Source organism: Sceloporus occidentalis, unplaced genomic scaffold (genome assembly GCF_023333645.1).
Source record: "Sceloporus occidentalis isolate IW3139 unplaced genomic scaffold, rSceOcc1.0.p SCAF_216, whole genome shotgun sequence".
Taxonomy (NCBI): Eukaryota; Metazoa; Chordata; class Lepidosauria; order Squamata; family Phrynosomatidae; genus Sceloporus; species Sceloporus occidentalis.
This window is the reverse complement of record NW_028317196.1, coordinates 875644-892181: the sequence shown is the minus strand read 5'-3', so window position 1 is coordinate 892181 and position 16538 is coordinate 875644. Positions and strand designations below refer to the sequence as shown.

General features: G+C 41.0%; 1 protein-coding gene across 1 annotated transcript in view; it reads right to left on the bottom strand.

Annotated features, from left to right (window-relative positions):
- Positions 1-16538, bottom strand: part of LOC149277366 (voltage-dependent calcium channel subunit alpha-2/delta-3-like) — a 199320-nt gene that overhangs the window by 166707 nt on the left and 16075 nt on the right. The gene's annotated exons all lie outside the window — the stretch shown is intronic.

Sequence of the window (16538 nt, the reverse complement as noted above, 5' to 3'; positions counted from 1 at the left end):
TATCAAAGGCTCCGCACCCCGTTCCAAGTGGATACCCAAGACAGGACCCCAGACCCTGCCCCTGGCGCCTAAAGTCCTAATTACAGCTTTGGGTGATATTTTTTTTATTTCAGACTTGGCCCTGGGGTCGAAGGTCAATCCAATTCATGAGATCTGTTTTAAGCTCAATTTCTTTGAGAAATAATTTACATTCAAATCAATTAAAAATCAGCATTCGGCACAAAGCCAACATTTTTACAAGATTAGGAAAAAAAAATATATATATATAAATATACATTTTATTGAGGCTACAGTTTGAGGTTTTGGTATAAAATGCTTTCGATGAACGGTTCGTGTTTTTTGTGCATATGGCGTAATAAATCCCCTCTCTACGCGTCATATAACTGGTGCTGAGAAGTCATCGGGAAGATCGGGATATTAGTTTAAGGACGGGAAACTTGATCCTTCTAACCTTGCTCGATGCGGAAGTCCATTAAGAGATCACGGAGTAAAAATCGCCGTCCCTGAGGGGTTCGGGTAAATGACCTCCTCGCTAACTAAAGATAGTAAATAAACTGAGAATCCAGCGGGGAAACGAGATTATTCCGTGGACTGCGACCTTGCGATTTTCCTGAACTGCAGAAGAGAAGACGGAAACTCCATCCTTTCACTTATTTAACACAAAGTGAAGAAATCGAGAATCCTCGCCTCACTTTATTGATAAACGACGGAAAACAGGAAATGCTACAGGAAGCCTTTGGTTTTAAGGTGGATGATGTCATAACGGGCAAATGTTTGTAAACTATTTTTTTTTTTACCTGATGGTTCTTTTATAGTTTTTAAGTAAAGATAAATTGCAGGGGTAAAGGCACAAAACTTGGGGTAGAAGGGAGAAGATCCAAGTGGATCTAAAATAATCAGAAGAACAGGTTTTAATAATAATAATAATAATAATAATAATAATGTATCGTTTTTGGTATTTCTGGTTAACAAATATGCATAATTCCAACAAATTGTTTTTTTAAACCTATTGACTCGCATAGTAAAGAGTTTGGGGGTCACTTCCTGGCTGGCAGCGGGGCAGACGAAGCTTCTCCATGCTTTTAAATTTCACTTCTGATTTTTTTTGGTTCACGCCGGCTCAGAGTTACAATCCAACATTTTGGTTTTGTTCAGAAAATTGAATTACATTTTTTTGCGTGAAACACAATTTTTGAAGCAGCGTAGAGGATTGGGGAACGTTGATGTTTATGAAGGTATCTCGGGGAGTTGTATTTTTCCTTCTGAATTAATACATTCTTGTAAATGTTTATATTAAGTGTATGTAAGGGGACAAAAATGTTATTTTTACCGAGCTGCCTCCGAGTCCTGCACCGGTTATTATAGATAACAAAAGCATACAAAAAATCAGAAGCCAACCAATAAAGATCAAGGGAAGCAAAAAAACATATTTTTAAGGGAAATAGAAAGTACAAAATAGTAAAACATAGGATCTCGAGAATATTTTAGGTCGCAGTTGAGGTCATTTTGAGGGCGACACATAATTTGCTCCACAGCCCACCCCGACCATTAGCTCCGTTTTAAATATAATCTCGACCTTCCCGGAAAAGTCATTAAGGCATTTCCAGCCACATATAACAATTATTTCTCCCAATTATTTTGGCCCTTTAGGTCATTTTTCTCATTGTGCACATTTTGAAAATGCTTCTAAAAATAACAATTTAAAGGCAGAGCTGAAGATCTCCGTTTTAACGGAAATGATTAGAAAGCTCAGACAGGTGATGCTGTCCGTTTGGTACATGCGCAGATAGCGTCCTGCGATTTCAGACCCTTTAATAAACAAATCCTCATCCATTTTTCCAATAACCTCTTATCTAAAATATGGATTTTGGATTATTCAGTGTTTTTTACTTCTTCTCTCTTTTTCTTATTCTCCTGGAGGACGAGCTTTCTTTTGGACAAATCATGCTAACACACACACATGCTCACACACACACACACGCTCACACACACACGCTCACACACATGCTCACACACACACACGCTCACACACACACACGCTCACACACACGCTAAGACACACATGCTCACACACACACACGCTCACACACACACGCTCACACACACCCCCGCTCACACACACACCCGCTCACACACACACACGCTCACACACACACGCTCACACACGCAAACACATCGAATGCAACATCTTATAAACTTATAATTAAAAGGTTAATATCAGAACACCGCTCTGATCAGTCCCCGGCCCTCGAGCGGACGCAGCAAAGGACTCTTCTAACTAATAAGGTGTACAGAATGGGAAGCGTCCATCGCCCGCACGTCATCTCCATAAAGGTTGAATTTGTCCTCAACCTCACTCCTGTCTGACTCAGATGGTATTAAGGACTTCCATTATAAAATGATCCGTCAGTGACAGTAATTACAACATCCATCGACCCGGCTGCCGGTTTGGGATGAAATCGTAAGGAGCTGCGCGGAGACCGACCGCCCCCCCACCCCCACCCCCCCGCGATCATAAGAGCAAAAATTCCGCAGAGTCCTCCTCAATTACCCGTTGACTGGATCGTTCCGCTCCATTGCTTTTAACTGCCGCAGAATTACATTTGCATGAAGAGTTGACTGATTGCAAGGAAAACCCGGTGCAACTTCTAAAAACGTAAAGAAAAAATATGCCAACGTCTGCAAAATCCTCTGCAAACACCTAAAATTATTACCCCGCGTGGTGTTAATCAGAGAATCTAATTATATTTGTTATTACATCGCTTCTGGGTGAGGAGACGCACGCGGCGCGGAGAAAGCTCATTTTACGGTGGCTGCTCATACAGCACTCGGTGAGGGGGGGGGATTGTTACGGCAACGAGCGGAGGCGTCACGCCAACAACACTAAATGTCTTTGGAAACGCGGCTCCGTGGGGTAACTCCTCTCCGTCACCTCAACCATCACTCCAATGCTCCATTCATCCCCAGGGAACGTTCACGGGTTACAGCGTATCGCTGAAGGGGCTCGGTGCGCAGCACAGAATATTTTTGGAGTTGGGAATATTTTTCTCTCCCCGTTGGGCTCTGTATTCACGAGCAAAAAGTTCCAGCGAATTCCACCAAATATGTCTGGTTTTCAGGATATAAAATCTGGAAAGCGAACGCTGTGCGTTTTTTTATCTTGTGACCGGTAACAGACGCACCGTCAGACAGGCAGGGAATCGCTTGACATGCGCCTGCCGAAGCCCTGGGAGCAGCAATGGCTTCCCGCTGCCACAACAACTACTTCTCCTCGGGGGGGGGCGCGTTTGGCTGACTGCGAGAAGCTGAGACACCGCACATGGATGAAATGAGTCCGGGACGAACGTTTGTATGACCAAGATATTCCACGATTACACGGGAAGGAAAAGAAAAATAAAATGCAAAAAAAAATTATATATTTTTTACTTTTTTTCTGGCCTTATTGCATTGGGCACTTTGTGCAAATAAAATCACCAATATTGATAAAATACTCGTTTTATATTATTGGATGATTATAATTATTATTACAATTATGTTTTAAGTGAAGCCCATTAATCCAGATGTTATTCTTATGGGGGATTTGGGGGCTTTGGGGATACTTTTAGTGAGTGTCTTCCCCCCAAAACTTTGGAATATGAAAGGATATGGGGGTCCAGATCCAGGAACGGGACAAAGAAACTCAAGGGAACACCGACCGCCGAGACTGTAACGAGAGAAATTTACATAAATCTGGCCCTGAAGCCATACGGGGAGGAAGGGAGAGGAAGGGAGAGGACGGGAGAGGAAGGGAGAGGATGGGAGAGGAAGGGAGAGGACAGGAGAGGATGGGAAAGGAAGGGAGAGGAAGGGAGAGGACGGGAGAGGAAGGGAGAGGATGGGAGAGGAAGGGAGAGGATGGGAGAGGAAGGGAGAGGAAGGGAGAGGACGGGAGAGGAAGGGAGAGGACGGGAGAGGAAGGGAGAGGACGGGAGAGGACGGGAGAGGAAGGGAGAGGACGGGAGAGGAAGGGAGAGGACAGGAGAGGAAGGGAGAGGACGGGAGAGGACGGGAGAGATGACCAAAGAACCGTTGATGGATGTCAGATGAGCGACAAACTCAGGCCTGAGATCCGCACCGCGCGGTAATCAATCAACTCTCGCCGTTCACTTCTAGAGGGAAAGAGCTGCTAAATCCAGCGTAACCGACGCTGAACGCCCACATAGTTCGGCTTCGTGTGACATTTTTCATCTAAATTGATTTTGAAACAATACCTGCTCGTTCTCTGTACACTTTACAGATATTTGCAAATACCCAGAAGCTGTCATTATTATCGTTCTACGCCAACCCGGCGACCCCCCGAGCATAAAATAAAGTCACTTTCTGTCATTTGTAAATCAACAGCAGATACCGCCGGGTTTTATAAAAGTTATTAACACAGGAGAGTCGGCCCCAAATAAAGGGGAATTTGCAAGAAATGATCTCTGTTTCTACAGGGTTTTTATTCACTAAAGCGTTTTCTGGCTGACCCCAAGAAGAGATGATGCAGCTGAAGTCCCTGAGCTGAACACTCAGATAAATCGCTCTTATGATAAATACAAGGATTTTATGACAGTAGAGCGACGTCCCTTTAACCACAAATTCACAGCTTTCGTTATAAGATGTAAAAATGCGTTATTGATCCCTGATCAGCGATCGGCTCTGTATAATTGTGAAACGTCACCGGTTCTGAGATCTGTCGGGTGCGATGTCTTCACTTCAGAGAAAAGCCGCCGACGGGATGGAAAAAGCCAAACAAGAAGAGACGGGCGCGTTAAGAGAGCGGCAGGAAGGAGATTTCAGAGCCAGGAACCGCGATGCGCTCAGCGGACGGGACGTTTCGGGGCCAGTAATGCGTTTTATTGATTTTACACAAAGTGCATTTAACCAAAAATGCTGACTAATGACATAGAGTCAGAACAACGAAGTCTACAAAAAAACAATAAAAAAAAAAAAAAAAAAAAAAGCCGCTCCTGGATTTTTGGGATTCCACCATCTTCTTCCCAAAACGTTTGGTCTTCCCAAAACGTTGGTATCTTATATTATTATAAGATTAAGTAATAGGATGAAGGAATAAATCATTCCCTAAAGAACTGGAATTGGCATCGCTACCAATCGTACGGCCCGAAGAATATTCTACGGTGATACAACTGTTTAATGATGTAACTGATGACATCATGATGACTGATGACATCATTCATAATAACCATACTGGGGACTATTTTCCATATTACACATAAAACAAAGCTGTTTGGGAGTAGTTATATGACGATGGGGTCTTTAGTCAAAGGGGGTACCTTATATTTGGCCAACTGAGAAGAAGAGACCTCCAAGGTCCTAAAAGCTTATACGACTTTTTCTATATTTGCCCAATAAAAGTTACCGCCATTCAGTCACAAATAATACTTTATGAGTTTAAAGCAGTTAAACCAAAATAGTGGTTCATTTAAAATATATATTTTTATAATTATAACAGACAAAGGATCCAGTCATGATGAAAATGACTATCCTGACAGCCTACATGTCAAACTCACAATCATTTTTTTAAAAAAAACCAAATACTTAAATTCTTTATATGAGAGCAGCCAGGGCCCATTTCCCCATTTTTTCAACCCATTTCAGTAGTAGAATGATATGTAAATGGTTACAATTTTGTTCCAGGACTCAAGGGGTGGACATTTTCTTAAATAAAACTCTGTTTATTTTTCTCTTTTTTTATTTCGGTTGCGTAATATAATTAATATTCAGACCATTTATGCCTGCGCGAGAGAGAGCGTTTATGCAGATTCTGGCTCCTGATTATACCGACGCACTGGAGGCTTTTCTTAGCTGCCTTTAGCAATTAGAGTGTCAGGTGATTACTTTACAGTCTGAATAAAGCGGGATTGATTGTGATCGTCTTTAAAATGTTCCTTTTACATTTTATTATTGTTAAAAATGAGCCATTATGAAAATGTCTCTTAATAAGCCCTTCTCTGCCCCATCGCTTTCACCGTAATAAATATATTAAGATAAGAAGAGGCTCCTTTTTTTGTCTCTTCGTTCCAACTTTGAAAGAACTTTCTTGAAATGCAAATGTAATTATAAAAAAAAATCAATCACGGTGAATTGCTTTATTGCATTCTTTCATAAAATGTGACATTTAAAACCTTAACTGTCCTTAATTCCGATTACTACACGGTGCATATGATGAAAAAAATTAACTTAAGCAGGACTCGGGAGTAAGCTGAGATAGTAACATAATAGCAGAAAATAAATACAATTTGGACATAAAATTTCTCCCAAATCATGAATTTTCGGATGGTCTCCGTGATGCTCCATACTGCCCCCTCTGATAATCTGGTCAACTAAGGTATTACAGCCCGTTCTGCATACAGATAGAAGTTCGTCTACAACATGCGCCTCCCCAATACTTTCTTCTCCCATCTGTCCTCCTCTTCCTAAACTCTCTCCCCACTCCCCCAATCTTGGCATCATATCCACGAGTAAATACTTCATTTTATTATTTTTCCTGCTGTAAAGACTCAAATCTTACTCAGCCGTTGGTCTCGTCTTAGATTGAGGAGCCGTATGTCTATCCCATGCAGATCTTTGTGCTCTTTCCAATCAATTATCACTTTACTTTACGAAACAAAATACTTTATAGATTTTTCTGTATTAATTGTATTACGAAATATGTAAGATGGTTGCTGTTTACTCAGCTGGGAGACCCCCGGGCGTTTATTAGCCAATCAGATAATTGCAGCGAATCCCCCCCCCCGCCCGATGTATTCGATATATAATCATAAATGGTAACTTTCATGCTCAGTCTGGATTCCACGCACCGTTTCTGCTGTTTTCGCACCGAAAGGACCCTTGACTCGGCAGCAATAAACCGGCTCTGTGATGCGAATCACGAGATCTCTACGCTTCGCTGAAAATGATTATTTCCCAAACGCTCCCGAACGGCCGCTCCGGGACCATCTCGGTGACAAACGCTAAAACTACTCCTCCCAGGACACCAAGAACTGACTTTGGACTGTAATTCAAACACCCGCTGGCGATGAAACCATTTAGACGGTGTGTACTACACTGTTTTTTTGTGAGGTTTCCACATTTTTATTTTTTTTAAACAAATAGCCGAACGTCTCAAACTGCAGCACAAACCGCAGAGAGCTAAAAAGAAACGCGATGGCGGTGAAATTATATTATTATTTATTGGTTCTTCAGACTTCGGAACATACAGGGAAATAAATGGCTTTAACCCATTCTCTGCCACACGTCTTTATAGAGGGGCATAAATAATACTCTATAGGGTCTCATAGGGAATACCAGGACTGGGATAGTGACGTGAGCTGCGGCTGCTCATATCCAGTTATGTCATTGGTGGCCACCGGCCTTAAAGTGTCATGGCCGCCTCTTGGCCCCCAGTCCGGCCCTGGGTAATCCACACATCTGGACGAATGTGTTACAATATTACACATTACAGAAAATCGGTTCAGCTTCAGGCAAATTCAGCAAAGTCTATAAATTACAAATAAATCCAATTACTGCTGAATCGTTACAATGTAGCAACTACACTAAAAGTTTCTTTTCGCATCCCGATAAATCAGGCCTGCATAAAAATATTCTATATCACGGACTATTGCGATCATAGAACATTCTAGCCAACCCCCTTTCGGGGGACTTCAGGTAAATAGAAAACAAAAATAATATGATTTAAGTTATTATATGTCGATACCTAGAAAACACATTACGGACTTCATCTAACTTTTGGCGGTTGAAATATTTGGACTTCAAAGGTCAGAATTATTATAACCGTGGGTTTTAACAAGAAAAAAATGAAGCCTTTTTTTCAACTAAGTGTGATATGAACTGTTTGTCCAAATTGTTAAAATCCCGCATTATTCACACGAGGAAAAAGGCTCCTATTAAATGTAGAGCAAAAAAAATTAGCTATTTGGTGCTTTTTTTAAAAGTTCTTTTTTCCTGGAAAATAAAGTAGTTAGAAAATGGCAGACTTCATAATCATTATGTCACTTACTTTTTTCTTGTATAAAAGAGTAAAAAAAAAAAGGCATCCGGCTAAGAGGCAGAATAGAAAATTGAAATGCAATTTCCCTGGGCCTTATTACGGTAACATTATAGAAAAGCGGAGCTCGCCACCCCTCGCCGACTCAAATTACAGCACAGCGCATGCTGGCGAGCCCATTTTTCTGTGTCCTTTTGGTGTTACGACATTTCGGCCTTTGGAACGTGCTATTTCTATTATTTAGTGCTGATGTTGTATTATTTTATGCTATTATCGAGCATTGGCTGGTGGCTTAAATAGCCAATCTTCCAAAACAGTTCGCGGAACGCGCAGCTGAGCCTAAAAAAAAAACCGTATACAGCTAATCCAGCGGACGAAATAAAAACGCGTGTGATTAGAACCACGGCAAATAGCAAGGAAAAGGCTCTTATCTGCTCCACACAGATGGACTTTTATCCAAACGCTAAAGCCGGGTAAAGTTCTCCCGTAAACAGAACTTGGTGGGGATCGGTTGTAAAGTTTGGACGAGTCCTTCGAAGGGTTCAGCTCCAAAGTCTTTAAAATTGGGCATTGTGTAGAACAGCGAAGGCTTTAACATGTAAAGTTCAAAATTCAAAGTTACGGATTAAAGGTTTTTTTGTATTAATGGAGGAGGCTGATTTGGGTTCTTGAGGTGCTCTTCAGATCTTCCAGTTTCTGGTCTCCAACATTTCATTTTTGACCACGAAGAGAACGTAACCCTAATTATTATAGCACAAAAAAGTAAATGTTGCACTAACTTTTTTAAACAAATTAATATATTTTTTGGTAAAGGGTCTTAGTTTTACTGCTGTGTTGCTCATTACAATAAGCACAGAAAACTCCAGGTAGAAGTTTTGGAACCCCTGACGTCTGGGAGTCGTCGGGGAGATGGAAATACCATTTTCTAAACATGAGATCATTAACCAGGCCTCCCGGAGCACTTCAGCAAAAGGGCGGAGCTTCCGCGCACAAGTCTCTCTCCAATTGGAGAAATGGGGGAGAGGCTGTTCCCGTGGCCCCTCCCCTTTGTGGAAGTTTTCCAAGAGGCCAGAATATTGCAGAAGGATTCGCGGAGAAAGAGAAGAGTTTCTTCACCTTTCTTTCCCCACAAATTCATCTACATTATTCTGGCCTTTTGGAGCACTTCCACAAAAGGGAGGAGCCAAGGGACAGCCCCTCCCCCATTTCTCCAATTGGGGAGAGGGTGTGCGCAGAAGCTCCTCCCTTTGGTGGAGAGGCTCCGGGAGGCCTGGTTAATGGAGCAGATAGAGGAGTGAAGCGGACAAAGTCAGAAGAACAAGAAGAGGCTAGAGAAGCGGAGCTGGGGAAGAGGAGTCCAGGACATGGAAGCAGTTGTTGGAGATGGTTGGAAGACGTATGTGAGAGAGAGTGAGAGCATGAGTGAGAGCATGAGAGAGAGTGAGAGCATGACAAGAAGAGTGAGAGGGAAAAAATGCAAGAAAATTGGTTTTCATTTGTTTTTTGGGGGTCCCTCTTCGTTTTCAAATATTCACGAATCAATGAAATTGGCGAATTTTGTTAAAATTAGTACGAATCCAAATGCACAAATCTCATATTTACAATAAAACACTAAGATCTTACAACAGCTTTAAACCCGATGGGATTGGCCATAAACAGTGCTTTAGCTGATCCATGTTCATCGAATCCTTTAATATAATAATTTTAGGGACATCAATCAATTAATCAGCAGAAGTGCAAAAAAATATTTATGACCTTTTGCTGGAGACGACAAAGACTTTTGTTGCATTTGGTATAAAATGATTCTTTATTTTAGCTGCTTTCTCTCTTTATTAATGTTATTTTTTTATGTGATTCTTTGGTTTATGCAGCACATCCAGACAGTCCATTACATTTCGATAAAAACGCAGAAATTGAAGTCCAGGGGACAGGAATTGTGATAAGCGGTGGAAATAACGCCGTGTAAACAAGCTCCGATATTAATGTTTGTTCCTGACTGCCGCGTCTGAAAATAGGGCAGGTTTTATATTTACACAAATTCTGTTAATATTCTGCTAATATTTCCAAATCTTTGAAAATATCGGATGGATAAATTTAGAAGTAATTATTATAAAGTAAATATTTACGTTATATCGATAACGTTCTATTCTAGAATGCTCGGCTCGCATTCTCACAGGAAAGTCTAGTTCTACTTCTTGCTGGACTACAACTCCCATCATTGCAGCCACGGCCTGTGTGGGGATTGCGGTTTCCAATGAATATGTATGACAACAAAAGCTGAGGAGCAGAGTAGATACCTGGAATAGCCTCCCAGTGGAAGTAGTACATGCAGAGTTCCGGAAAGCTCCAGATGTTCATGAAGCTAATGCTAACGAACAAGGAGATGATCGTAAAGCACAGACTAGGCTGGTTCCTTTCCTGTGAATCTGTTTGCGCACAATGGGTTAACACCAGTTCCAGGAAATGAACAACAAATTGCTTGCCCCCAAATGTTTAATTACATCTTTCCTCTAATCCGTTCCCGTTTAACCATTTAGAAGGCATTCGGAGCAACAATCACTAATTAGAGAAATTAGGAGATAATGTTATTGTATCAACCGAGCCAACGCGTTGAAGGTTATGTCCTCAAGGCAATGAGTGGGGAGGACTAAACTTGTATCCGTACCCTATAAGAAACATTGTTTCCGTCTCAGCGATATATTAATTAAGAGACTTTATGTGTGATTTTACTCGCAATGTTTGATATATGGGATTCCGCTCATGAAGGAAGCATTATAACACGGCCCGTGGGCATCTCCGGCTCCACCTGTGTCACGGAGCAGACGATCATCGCGCCGTTAATATTCTGTTATTCTTTATGACCCTGCTTATGTTAACAAAGTCCTTTCCTCTATAGACTTCCATTAGTTAGAATGTCCATCTGGGTGACTTAGACTGAGCCATTCTATTGTTTACCACAAGACAGCATGGAAATGACTGAGGTCTTGCCTTCACACAGTTTTCACCAATTCTTTTATTTTTTTCATTAAAATAAATTACTAACTCTGATCCGTTGCATTTTCCTTGTTTTCTTTTTAGGCATTTAATGTTTGGAGTCATTTATTGCTGAGTCTGAGTTGTGTTGGAGGTAATTATGAGTTGCATTATCTCCCTGCCGGTGTTGATGAGATGGAGGCCACAGACCTTCTGGTATTGACCGCAGACTGATGAAGGCTGATTCTATTAAACAGAACATTTTCCAAGGAAGGGACTCGCCGGTAAACGTTATTAACAAGATAAGTGTCAGCCGCTAAGTGGACATCTCTGCCGAACGCCGAGGCTGAAACCTCTGGATTAGCGCCGTAATCAAATAAAACGAGGCCAGAAATACAGATCCGTGTGATATAATACGGAGTCGGAGGAGGTCTCCATCTCCTGCGTCCCATGTCCTGCCAAGCTGTGGGGGCCGTGCCCTCTCCACCATGTCTTCCTCAGCTGATATAATGAAACATTATCGTGATTGCCGAGCTGATTCGGTGATATTATGAGTAATAATTTGGTGTTTTTAAGTTATTTTAGTTTGGGGTAATTATTGACATTCTGATTGGTGGGTTCCACATGTTGAATAATGATTGGGTGGGTTTTTTGGGGGACCAAGCTTTATGATGGACGTTTTAACGAAGGACCTGTAAGCAGTATGAACTCTCGCATGTCGTCTCGTGGACCCCCAGCCCACCTTCATTCCTGCAGCATCTGAATTTAGATGCAAAAATTCCCAAACCGGTGGAAAGAGTCAGAACCTCCTTGTAAGAGCCGCGTCTTTGGCTCTTGTCTTCAGTGGAAACGCGAAGGGGAAGCGTTCTTCTACGGGAAGTCGCGTCGCTTTAAACTATTAAAGAGTCAGGGAAGCAGCAAAAGGTTTCAAATCAAAGCTGAGACGCGACGCTCACAGGCCGAGGCGGGCTGTCTTTGCTGGACGCCGTTACTTTGCGAGTGAAAATCTTCTGATGCAGCGACACATTTTTGGACATCTGGATAAATACGATTTATCTCTGTGCCGGGAAGCTAAAGCCACCGCTGTGACTGAAGGGGAAAAGAGCATCCAGAAATAGCCCTTTTTGGCGCAATCTTGACCTTTTCTTCTCCCCTACTGCTTATTAGCCTCGGTGAAGTGGCTCCTGACAGCATCTCTGCCTCCCAAGGAGCTCATTAACCCCGCTCCTACCGATTAGTTTCAGAACTTGCCTTAATACCCCCTCCAGTATTGTCTCTCCTTATGGATACCAACAGCATTTACCCTCCGCGTTCCCACAAAACTTTATTTAATTTTACGAGCTCTCATCTCGCGTTTGCTGCTGAAAAGTAATCTGGTGATTAATGTCATCGGAGTAATTGGTGTCAAATGTTTATTCATCGCGTATTTCCAATTTCTTTGTCGAAATTCCTCCTCGTACCGTAAATATAGGCCTATCGTGTTCCACCTGACAGTTTGATTAATGATGTTCCCCGCTAGATCCTCTCGCACAATAAGCGCTATAAACTATTGTTCGTGTCGTTCCTTTTACCCCAGAATCCAAGCCGATTTGTAATAAAGACAACAAAAGATACAAACATTTCCGTTCAAATATCTCCTTGCGGACGTTCTAGGCTACCTCATTCTAGGCTCGGTGGGAGCGTTTCTGGAGGAGCTCGGAGAGAAAAAAACACAACTAATGTTAAAGCGTTAAGGTAATCTGTAATTTCATGGCAAATTACATGAAAGACTTTATCGTCCGAATGAAATCGTCCGGATATGATTAGCAGCGGAAGCGTAAGACCGGCTTGGCCCGTCCAGGACCTGTCTGCGCGTGGACTAATTTCATGGCAGCTTTACAAGCCCGCAACATGATTTTTTTTGTAAGGTTTTTCCATAATCTAATATCTATTACAGTGAAATTTTTATTTAAACCCTACAAATGTCCGAGGACGTCACAGTTCTTACCCCCGCCTTGTTCTACACTCAAGTTGTTATTGTAATTCAGCTTTTTATTTATTTAACAAGCTTGTTGCTCGAAAAGTCATTTCCACTTAAAAAATAAAGAAATATAAAATAATGCACTAAAATACAAACACGGGCTAATTTTCAGTTAAATGTTAAGTATAAAAAACACAAGTTGTATAAATTGGTGTTTTGTTTTCTCTTTCTTAACACTAATAAAAGTAGTACCAAAAGTTACAAGAAAAAAGGAAATATGTTACAATTGTGGCTCTTTTTGTTACATTGTATAAACCTGATGACTGAAACATTAGACTTAGAGATTCGTGCTTACAGTAGGAAAGTAAAATTAGGCGTATACCCCATTTTGTTATAAATAAGTTCTTTTATTCATACTATATTATATTTATTACAATAATAATAATAATAATAATTAGTAGTAGCAGTATTATTACTATTATTATTTTATGCCACAGGGGTTAATTCTTTAATAACTGGAGTTGGGTAAATTAGCGTTTTATATTTTGGCGCTGGCAGCCATATTGTTGGGCCGCGGCCGCGCATGACCTAAAAGCCAATAATTGTTGCCGAATAACATTTATTTTATTTGTCCAGAAGGGAGGTTATGAGTTAAAGGGACTAACCAACCTTTTTATGGCAAAAACGCAGCCGGAACGCTGAGAAAAAGAGGTTCGAGTTTTCTCTTTCTTCTTTAACATCGCTCCTCGTCTTCCTCCGATCTCAGAAAATTATCTCTGAAATGTTCATTTGGATCAAAGGGATGTCAGGCTGCACAACACAATTACCTCGCCTAAGAGCCATTGTTTTTAAATAAGTTTCAGCTGATGTATAATTATTATAGCTTTGCCAATCTTCCACATTGAGAGTCATCGGAGGTTGCTATGACAACGGGTTCCTTCTGTAGTTTCCACTCTTAGCAGAAACGTGCGATTGTGTATAAATTAATATTCCTATCTGTTAGAATCAAGGCCTCCACGCAGTATCTTTGGCAAGAAATTGATTTGGGAAAGAGTTTGATTTCACTCGGTTTTGCGAGGGTTAAGTTCGGTGGATAAGCTGCTACTTTTTGTAACATTGTTTTTGCCCAAAAATTACAAAAAAATAATTATTTGATTTAAAGATAATAATTCCCTGTCGTGTTTGAGACTGAATTCCCAAACATGTGAAGCTAAGGATACCGTGGGTTACATAGAACCCGCCGGCAGATCGGCCCCATCCGGCCCCCGTCTAGTCTGTCTTTTTCTCCTGCTGTAAAGACTCAAACCTTAATCAGTCGTTGGTCTCGTCTTAGATTCAGGAGCTGTATGTCTATCCCATGCATGTTTAATACCCTCACTGTATTACCCTCTACCACTTCTGCTGGGAGACTGTTCCACTTATTTACCACCCGCTCTGTGGGAATACTGGGGAGAAAATTGCACCTGGCATGTGTGTGGCTTTCAAGATTTCTATAAGGGATGTCCGAAAGTTTGTCTGAGATAACAACCATCAGAAACATAATTCTTGCTAAATGTCCGAATCCTTCTTGGATATTCTTCTTTCGTCTTGTAAAATCTCATTCGATTTTTTTTGCCGGGAACACTAAATTGTCACGTGACATAAAGATGGTCATTGATAGGCTGTTTACATAGAAACCGAAGAAACTTCTTGTGCTGTTTCTCTATCATTTCTATGAAGATGGATTTACATGAACCCCAGAAAAAAAGCCAATTTTATGTTTTAAGAAAAATAATTTTACTTTTTATGATTGTAAATCAAATTTTTTTTTAAAAAATGTGCGTTGCGTTTTCTCAATGTAAATATTTTTAAAGATTTCTTTCTAAATTATGCAAAACAGTTTCTGGTCCGTCCGAGTCCTCCGTGCAGATGAATCGCAGACGCGGTGAGATCGCTGGCTCGTTGTGAGCTCGGAATCGACCGTCTGACAGATGGCCGGCTGCCGTAACGAGGTGGTAGGGTCTCTAATTAAATCCGGGGTCGCTGAGATGTTTGGGAAGATGACGCCACATTTTATTAATTACCGAGGTTCCTTATGGTCACTGACATTTATTTGCATATTTACTGAATATATTGCCTGAAATAAACTTCTCATTAACGCGTCGATCCGGCCTTTCGGACCTCGCCGTGCAGCGGGACAAAGACGCGTCTGAACTCAATTCTCCAACGTATCCCCGAGGACGTATCTTTACTCACAAATTTCAATATTTTGACTTTCATTTGCTTAGAAAATACCAGCAGATTCTACAGAGGAGTTTAACCCCTTAATGACAAAATGCATTGTTTTCAATGGGTTTAGGGACCGCCCATTGTCCTTAAGGGGTTAATACTCAGATCACAGTTATTTACGATTTTTTTTTTACCCTATTTTGTTCTAGCGTTAAAGTCATAGAAATCACAAACTTAGCTTTTTTTATTTATATTTCATGTCCGCAGTTGTCGGCTGGAACAGACAGGTCTGAAGGTGTAATTACCTGTCTCAAGCTGCTGTCCGTAACTGCAGGATAACTAAGTAATATGAGTGCTTCATTTAGAGCGTAAGCTCCAGGAGAGTGGAATAATGCCGTGGGGTGTATACATAGGGGCAGTATCTGGACTGCCAGTCTCTGCTGATAGTGGCTGAGGGAGCTGGGTTATGACATCATACCTCGGAACATTCAGCCAATAATTAAAAAAAAGACATGAAAGGCAAGAAGACAATACCCTGGGATCAGATTGTCACTCGTCGCAGGCAAGGTGCCGCAATAAGTCACGTTTTATCAAGAATACATTTATCAATTTAGCACGAACTCCCTCGTCTATAAATAATTGAATCATGAGGGTAATGGGAAGAAAAATGCTTCCAAAGATTCTTTGCACATATTAAATATACAATATATTCAAATTCTTGCTCTAATATAATTAAAATTGCTACCTTCCGCGCAGAATTAGCCAATTCTTGCCACTCGTACAGTAAATCATTAGACAGGGTACACGTTGTGATAATTCTCTATTATACGCTTTCAGGTTGAGACACTAATAATCTCCGCGAGGAAGTCTGAACATATTCAGGTTTCTGGCACGATAATTTCGTATTGTCACAGTTGTTACCAAGATTAGAGATAAGAGAAAAATATTCTGGAGCTTAAAACTCCTAAACTTCATGACCATAGAGCACGTTATATATTTATTATGTAATGTTTTCTTATAAAACCACCTGTAGCCACGCTGGATAGTGCTCCATTTGGGGGGGAAATCAAAGTTATTGAGAAATAGTGTTTCTGGCTTCTGTCACATGCACCGTTTAAGGATAAAACCTTCATCATATCTCGGTCTAGTCTTACGTCATTGATTACTTTGATTACCCTGAAAATAAAAGGTCTACGTGGAAATGTATTAATTTGGAATTTTTGGAACCTCCAGGAGATACATTGTAACTTTAGAATGACGTTTATTTTTTTGTAACCTTTAAGAAAACGATTCTGTAGACCTTACTGATAATGTCTGGTGGAGACCTATATTATCCACATAATTAAACTCAAAATGTACCATATAAAGTAT